This window comes from Mirounga leonina, unplaced genomic scaffold, assembly GCF_011800145.1.
Source record: "Mirounga leonina isolate KUSES-001 unplaced genomic scaffold, KU_Mleo_1.0 Mir_125, whole genome shotgun sequence".
NCBI lineage: Eukaryota > Metazoa > Chordata > Mammalia > Carnivora > Phocidae > Mirounga > Mirounga leonina.
Window position 1 is genome coordinate 17,159,002 of NW_023270305.1, and position 8,243 is coordinate 17,167,244.

Sequence of the window (8,243 nt, forward strand, 5' to 3'; positions counted from 1 at the left end):
GATTCCTCCTTCTGGGCATGCTTAGGTGCATCTGTGTGTGTGTGTGTGTGTGTGCACGTGCAATTGGGCAAGAATGTGGGTGCAGGAGAAACTAGAATCCTCTGTAAATCTATGAGGGGACCCCAGGAATCTCATCCCTGGACCATGATAGGGTTAGCAAGGGCCCTGCCGTCAGTGAGCAGAGGCACCAGCCTCTACCTTTCGATATGTGTGGGGATCAGGGCGCATATGGTATGAGGAGTGGGGAATGGAATGAGGATAAAACTAGCCATGACACCAAGGAAAACTTTCTTTTTTTTTTTTTTAAAGATTTTTTTTTTTTATTTATTTGACAGAGAGATAGCGAGAGCAGGAACACAAGCAGGGGGAGTGGGAGAGGGAGAAGCAGGCTTCCCGCCGAGCAGGGAGCCTGATGTGGGACTCGAACCCAGGACCCTGGGATCATGACCTGAGCCGAAGGCAGACGCTTAACGACTGAGCCACCCAGGCGCCCCAAGGAAAACTTTCAAGCCCCAGTGCAGATTATAACTAAAGAGCCAACCAAGTGACGACTGAAAAAGTAAAAATTTGACTGAGTTGTGTAAAAGAACACTCCAGTCAATGTTAGGAAGTGTTCAACATTTAGGTCTCGTTTCCATAATCTCCAAGGTCGAGACTTGGTGAGAAGGGGCCTGGGCCCCAGTTTCGATAATGATTATGCTCGGCATTCCATTGTATGTAAGTCTGACTTCGTCGTAGGTTTGTTGGATTATGGTAAGCTCTGCTCGTAAGGTGAGCGACCTTCCTCGAGTGTTGCTCCTGACACAAAGCTGAGGTGCTCACAACTTAAAATGGCCCTGAGGGAATGTGGGAGAGCCTGAGAACCAGTGCCAGTCACTGCCCAGAGAACAGCCTCCTTGGGAGGGAAGTGTGTGGTCAGGGAAAGGGGCCAGTGAGAGGTGAAGCCAAGGGCCTGAGTGTCCTGACTCCCAGCCCCTAATCTGCGAGGCTGGGCTGTTCGCAGTCTCCCTCTCTGCCCCCTTAGACTCTGTTGGGAAGGACTCCCAGGAAAAAGAGATCCCCAGGAGAGAGGCTCGGGGCGGGGGGGCGCTCTGCAGCTGAAGACACACAAGGATCTATCTTATCTAATCCCAGAGCCTCTCCTTAAAAACAGTGTGACCTCAACCTCAAGTCACTTAACCTTTCCAAACTTGATTTTCCTCATCTCTAAAAAGGAGAGAGTAACCCCTGTCTACTGGGCTGTGAGGAATAAATGAGGACAGTGAGCAAAAGCTCCTGGCCCGGGGCTGGCAGAGTAAACACAACACTGGGGCTTGTCCTCTGCACGAGGTTGGCGGTGATTTAGAGCCGACCCTCAGGACAGGGAGGCCCAACTGCTTGTCCCCCCGAGTCCTCAATGTTCCCAGTGGTCTCCTGGCAGCCGGCACTCCTACCTCGGTGAAGTCTAAGACTTCTCTTCTTGCCCCACAGCCTGGGGGGAGCTCGCAGGCCCCAGCAGGCAGAGACTTGCTGCCATGACTCCAAAGCAGTTGTGGCTTGGAAAGAATCCCTGGCATGTGTCATGTCGTCCCCCACAAGGCATGATCCATGGCGTGTTGGAGAACTGCTTTGTTCTGGGGCCAAGAGGTCAGTTTGTAGGAGGGCCACCCGTAAGGCTCTATGCTGGGCAGCGCCCCTCTCCCCTCACGCCCCCCCCCTCCTGTCCTGGGTGACATCTGCTCTAAATCACCCAGCCAGCCAGTAAGAGAGGTGGCTCAGACCCAATGAGCTGTGGCTGTGGGGCCAGGGCGTGCTTTCCTCACCTGGGTGACCGGTCTCGACAGGAGCTGGATGGGAAAAGGTGGTGGGAAACATTCAAGAACCAAGTTTTCTCACCTCGGTCACTCAACTGTGTTGAGACCTTATGCGAGGCACGTCCTTTCCTTGGGCCCCAGTCTCTTTACCGGTGAAATGCAGGCAGTGGACAACCCCATCTCTATGGGCCCTTCTAGCTTTACGATTTTCAGGCTCTAAAGTCCTGGTTTTCTCACCAGGCCCACCGTGTGCTGTGGACAGGAGGCCCAGTTCAGCATGTTGAAGCGGATGGGTTGGGGTGCAGGATGGGGAAGGGGAGAAAGAAGGCAAGAAGCGAACACAGAGGGTCTGCCCCTGCCCCCCAGAAGACTGGTGTGTACAATGTCATTTTCTCTTTCTGTGATTGGAGTTCTTTTCCGTCTCAAGCCCCCATTCTGGCTGATGCAGAAAAACTAGCAGAGCTCTTTCCAGGTAAATTGGTCACTGGAGTCATGTTCTCAATCATTTCAGGATTTGCGTTCTCACTCCTCCCTGAAGCTGATGCTGAGTGCAGACTCTGCTACATCTGTGCAGACAGGGAGGCAACATCACGGCTCAATCTGTTCCAAGTCCAAGTGAGATGTAATGTGTCTCTGTCTGGTCATCAAATATACCCACCCCTGAGCCTGTGTACAGGCCTCGTCTGGACCCTGGCTGGCTGCTGTAAGCTGCTCCAGCCTCTCTGTACCACGTCCTCCTGCAGAGGCCCCTTTCAGGCCCGCGGCTTCCCTGTGGCCACGCTCTCTAAGCTCATTCCTGCTCCCCCTGCAAGAGCCACGGGAAACCTGTGTGTGCAGGGGGTGGGGAGTGGGAGGAGGCATGGGTGGGGTTGCAGGTGCTCTCTGCCTAGGCATGCCACACTGCTCCTTCTACTCTGGGTCTCTGGAACACACCTTGGGGGCCGAGGGGACCCCCCGAGGCTTGCCTTCCTCCCTGGACTTCCCAGAGGCACAAGTACTCACCATGCTTGACCTCCATCCTTAGAGGGGGGTCTGCCATTTCCACCACCCTGGGCCCTGGGAGGAGACAGGGCCCCATAAAGCCCTGGGGGTGCATCTCCCTTTTTAAACTCTCTTCTTCTTCTCCAGGTTAGAGGGTATCAATCTGGAGGTGGGGTAGGAGGTAGAGAGGAGTGTCCAAAACAGAAGTGTACATGTTTTATATCTCACCGTCTTTTGACCTCTCCTCATACCTGGACTGAGACCTTGGGCCTCCAGAACCGAGACCTTGGGCCCCCAGAGCCAAGCACTTGGTGTCTTTGCTGTCCAGCTCCTTTAAGACAACTAACCTTTTACTGTCTGAGTGGGAAAGAATCACACAGCATTAACACTATACCTATCAAAGCCTCTGGAAAAGGTTGGGCAAAGGGTCAGAGCTGGTTCTGGGCTCTAGAGTGCCTTTGACAATCAATCATCTGGAATTGCTGGTCCCAAAAAAACATAATCAAACCACCAAAACCCTCTATAGTCCATCCAAAGTACAAACCCTTCACCTGGACTTTTAGGTGTTCCTCCTCAAGGCCACCCCCTGCTTCTCCCCAACCTCTCCTCACTGTAACCTTGCAGGCCTTGGGGCAAATTTCCTTCATCAAGGCCTTGGTTTATCTTTAAAATAGGGTTAATCATTCAGATCTCCCTGTGCTATGATGATAATTCTAATTTATAAGTTAATAGATTTTAATAAAAACTTAACTAGAAGTAAATTCTAGCACAGAACCTGGCATATAGCAGGTTTCATAGGGCCTCAGTCTCTTCCAACCCAATTTCCAGCCAACGGAGCACAGCCTTGTCTTCACGGCTTAGCTCCACTCAAGTGTCCCTCTCTCTCCTAAGCCAGACAAGATAGACGGTATGTGACCTCCACCACCAAGCCTCCTCTAAAATGCTACCACCTCCAGGAAGCACTCCAGGGACCAGGATGAGGCTCCCTGGCCCCTCTCATAGGAGACTATTTATGCACAAGACTCCTCTTCACCTGTGACATTTTAAGCTTAAATTGCTGGCATGAACTTTATCCTGTTTTATACACCTTGCCCATAGTCATTGCAACCAGCCTGACCCACCCCTGCGCCACATCCCTGCTGGCTCACCAACCATTACTCAGTGTTCCAGGCAGCTGCCCAGGGCCACCCCCTTACTCTCAACCTTCTTGTGCAATGGTCCCATTGCCCCTACGGACACCTGACTCCCACTCTTGGATCTACTATTCCGACCTCAGGTCTTACCTCTGGCCTTCCAAGTGGAAGCTATCTGTGCTCTTCAGCTTGGCCCCAACTTTTGGCTCCTAGCTGTCCCCACTCCTACCCTTGACCCCAATCCCTGCCCTAGTGTCACATGTCCCTACTACCCAGGCCTGTGTAACTAATGCTGTAATGAATATCCATGTGTGTGTATATATAAATTCCCAAGATTGCTGAAATGCCCTGAATGACTCTGGCAGAGAAATGAGAGTCAACCAGAGCCAACTTCTCCTCAGTAATAGTCACCATTTTCTGCCAGCCAAACAGCAATTTTATTTGCTGGAAGAAAAGACAGGAGTTGTCTATCTGCCCTAACAGGCCTAAAATAAGATACTGCTGAGCCACGATGAGGGACTTGCCTGTATTGTGAGAAAGCAGAGGGCTGGTGGAGCCCCGGTACTCATCAGGGCTTGTCCGGCCCATAGAACTAAAGATTTGTGCATAACTCTGTGCAAACTCTCATAGAGGGTTGGTCACTAGTGTCTGAGCCGACGGCTGAGGTATCCGATCCTCATAGCCTTGACCTATCCAGGCTTGGGGAAGCCCTGTCTGGGGTTCCCACAGCCATGGGGTATGATGAGGGAAGTGTGTTGTCACCATCCGGAATTCAAAGTGGGTAAGACAAAAATGGAAGGTGCCTCCAAAGCAGGACGGGTCATGAAGCGAGCTGCTCCAGGGCCTCTCTCTATCTATGTGGGGGGAAGGCCTTTCTTCCCTCTTCTAATATATCCTTCTACAAGGGCCAGGCACTGAGCTAGGCACTGGAGGTACAGACAGGAGACAGACGCAGGCCCTGCCCTCACAGAGCTCGCAGGAGTGACAGATGATGAAATAAGGAACAACAATGGAGTCTGACGGATGTTGTGACCTGGGGAGTACTTGGCAGGGGAGGGGGGTGGGGAGGGCTTGGGTTAGTCAGGGAAGGCTTCCTGGAAAAGGTGACAGTTATGGGGAGACTGGTGTTTTATGTCAAGCAGACAGCAGGTGTGAATGACCAGTGACTGGAGAGACAGAGGACATCACCCTACGGACACTGAGAGACGTTGAAGGCTGGGGCACAGAGGGCAATGTGGGAGAGGAGAATGAGGCTTCAGAGAGAAGAGGGCACCAGAAATAGGAGGGTGAGCGCACCTGGCTTGATGGAGCTGATTGCTTAGTACTCATCTGTTCACTCCTTTCTAGCTTCAAATCCTGAGAAGAGGCTGCGACTCTCTTCATGCCCTCTACAGTATCTAGAACAGGGCTCTGCATACAGCAAGTGCTCAATTAATACCTGTGGAGTAGTTGACCAAGGAGAGGGGTAAATGAAAGATTAGGAACTTATGTTGTATGTAGAGACCCTTGGAAAACAAACGCATGCACTTCTAATCACATGATCTATAAGTTTATGGCCCTGCAGTTGCGATTTTATAGCTAAAACAAAATGCTCGTTAAAAACTGATAGGAATGTGTAAAATCAGCACTGGCAAATCTCAGTTGGCAGGCAGGAAAACCTGGCTCCTCGAAGCCTGCTGGGTCCATGGTCAAAACATGCCTTGGGTAGAGATCCGGAAGTGAAAAGTCATTTGGTTCTGGGAGCAAGAAACGGACTCAAACCCAAAGGAGCAGGTCTGAGCTCTCCAGGGCAAGAGGACATTGCATGCCTCAAATTATTACAGGCTGCCTGCTTGCATTATTTCACAATCAATGGGAATATTCAGAAGAGGCAGCCAGCCCTAGCCAGAGTCCTTAGGGGCAAGCGGTAGGACTTGAGACTTGCGCTATGATTGGACCTCAGCCAGGTTGGAGGAGAGCAAGACTCCCCAGAACCCACCCTGTTCGTCCATCAGAAGCCCGGGGGCCTCCCAGCTCTTCTTTCTTCCAGCCACCCTCTTCTGCCTGGGCCCCGCCACTCAGCTGACCATGCCTGCTCAGCCCACATTTTGTCACCTCTACACACACACACACACAGGACACCTCTAAGCCACACACCTTTGTCAATTAATTTCTCAACCATTTAGAACGCTGAATGCAGACGATCTTGCTTTCTGGATAAAGAAAACATCTTTAGATATTTTCTCCTCTTACCCCAGATTGCCTCTCTTGACCCTTTTCCCCAACCCTCATTTCCCTCCATTGTTTGATTTAGGAGTCAGACAAGTTTTCTAGAGAAACACTGCATAGAAATAAATCCTCACAGGCAATGCAATAAATTCTCTAAGCTATGCATGACTGATAGAGCCTTTTGGTAGGAGACACTGAAGAATGTTGATCATGGAAAAACAAAATTCAAGAGGCCAAATTTTACAGGGAGCAATTAGTATTAAATAAGAACATGTCAGAGGCACTGGGGCATTAGAAACTGGCTGTCTCTGCCTCTTTTGTAAGTTGGGTTTACTAAATGGAACATAATGATATGTAACCAAAATACGGGAAGACCATTTCTTTGCTAAGGAGACCCAGCCAACAAACACAATGGAAAAACAGGAGTGATACCTTTCACTCTGGGGTTTGTTGTTTTCTGTATTTTGGGTTTGGGTTTGGGTTTTTTTGTTGGTTTTTTTTTGACTTTTCAATCTTCTCTGGGTGTTAGAGGACAGACCATAGAGCCTCGAAAAGCCCTCGTAGCCTAAAGATTCAGTGGAAAAAGTTCTTTGATTCAGTGAAAAAGTTTCTGAGCTGGGTACAGATAAAAATATCACTTTTAGAGAAAGAAAAGTAGTCATTGGTTAAATATCTGTACTTGCCAACCTTCTGTCCCATGTTAAGAAAGGGATTTTTTTATTTTTAATAAAAATGTGCATTGTCATCTAAATGATTGGCTGTTTTTTGCCCTCACTAGGAGCCCAAAGAGAAAACTATTTGGGGTTACAAAATGGGAAAAATTAGTCACCAGTGATTCACAGAGACTATTAATATGTGGCTATATTGTTCTCTTATTTACGATCCAGTTGGGACGAGCTGTTTGGGAGGAAGCAGGAAGATACACAAACAGCACCAGTGTTGAGCAGAGGCTCCACGCAGGTTTTGTGGAGAGAGCACGACCCCCAAACCCTCCCTGTTAGAGCCTCTTTGGTTTCTGTGCTCAGGACTGGCTGCACAGCACCAGCCCCTGGAGGGTTGTCCTAGGACTTCTGCTGGGCTGGAGAAAGGAACAGGGGAGTGACAACCCTCTTTCCCTCGCAAGGCTGTCTGTGCTGTCCTGGGGTGGGGGTGGGGGGGAGTGTCGCTGACTTGGCCATTTCCTGAACTGGGGAGAAAAGTAAAAGCAGGGACAGGGGGAGCTGTCGGCTGGCAGAGTGTGGCAGCCTGTTACTCAGAATTCCAGAAACTCATGCCCGAAATCCTCCTTACACACCAACAACCTGCATACATACATAAATCATTCACTCATTCACTCATTCATCCATTCATCTACCAAAGTACATTGAGCTTCTGCCTGTGGACTATGAGGAACATGAGAAAGAGGAGCCCAGCCCTACCCTGGCAGAGCTTTCTGCCTGGTGGGAAGGAAGGGCAGCTGCCCCGCAGTTCCAATGCAAACTGATGAGTGTGAGGACCGGGAGGTTCAGCCAAAATGGAAGCATACTGTAGGTGCAGCCAATCTGGTTACAGACCAGGAAGGGTAAGTTTAAGCTGAGCCACGTGAAGGAAAGCTAAGATCCAGGCAGGGTAAACTCAGAGGTGCAGAAGAAAGCAGGTTTAAACAGCGGGTAAAGTTGATGCAGAAAGTAAGTGCTGCCTCCTCAGTTCGAAGCATAAGGATATAAATGGGAGGGACAAAGGCCCCAACATGAGGAAAACAAGGGACGGATGGTGACCTTGCCCTGATCTCATTATGGCATTCACTGAAACACTGGGTAGCAAGTGTCCAGTCTCTGGGCTCATATGCTGCTGTCTCGATCTGTTTTTTTCTCAACATTTTCACTCTGCGACACTCTTGCTGCCTCAGGGAGGCCCCTTTCAGCACTTTTGTGATACCAAAATGGGAGAGAATGCATGACTTATTGACCTAACAGTCAATACAGTTTTTGTTATGAACTTTGGAAACATCATTTTTAATGGCTGTATACTATTCTGTCACATGACTATACTATAATTTATCTATCTCCTTGTTGTTGAATATGTCATTTGCTTCCAAATTGTATTCGGATAGTATTATGGTAAGCAACCCTGTGCAGATAGCTTTTTC

The 8,243-nt window shown here is 49.7% G+C and overlaps 1 long non-coding RNA gene across 2 annotated transcripts; it reads right to left on the reverse strand.

The window, feature by feature from the left end:
- Positions 1–435: 435 nt before the first annotated feature.
- Positions 436–4,107, reverse strand: LOC118007735. 2 transcript variants are annotated; one of them, XR_004678472.1, is made up of 3 exons: positions 4,058–4,107; positions 2,796–2,937; positions 436–2,359 (listed from the first exon to the last, which is right to left on the reverse strand). It is a non-coding gene; the product is annotated as an uncharacterized LOC118007735 (long non-coding RNA). The 2 variants fall into 2 exon arrangements; XR_004678473.1 differs by lacking the exon at positions 4,058–4,107 and adding an exon at positions 3,550–3,760.
- Positions 4,108–8,243: the final 4,136 nt, after the last annotated feature.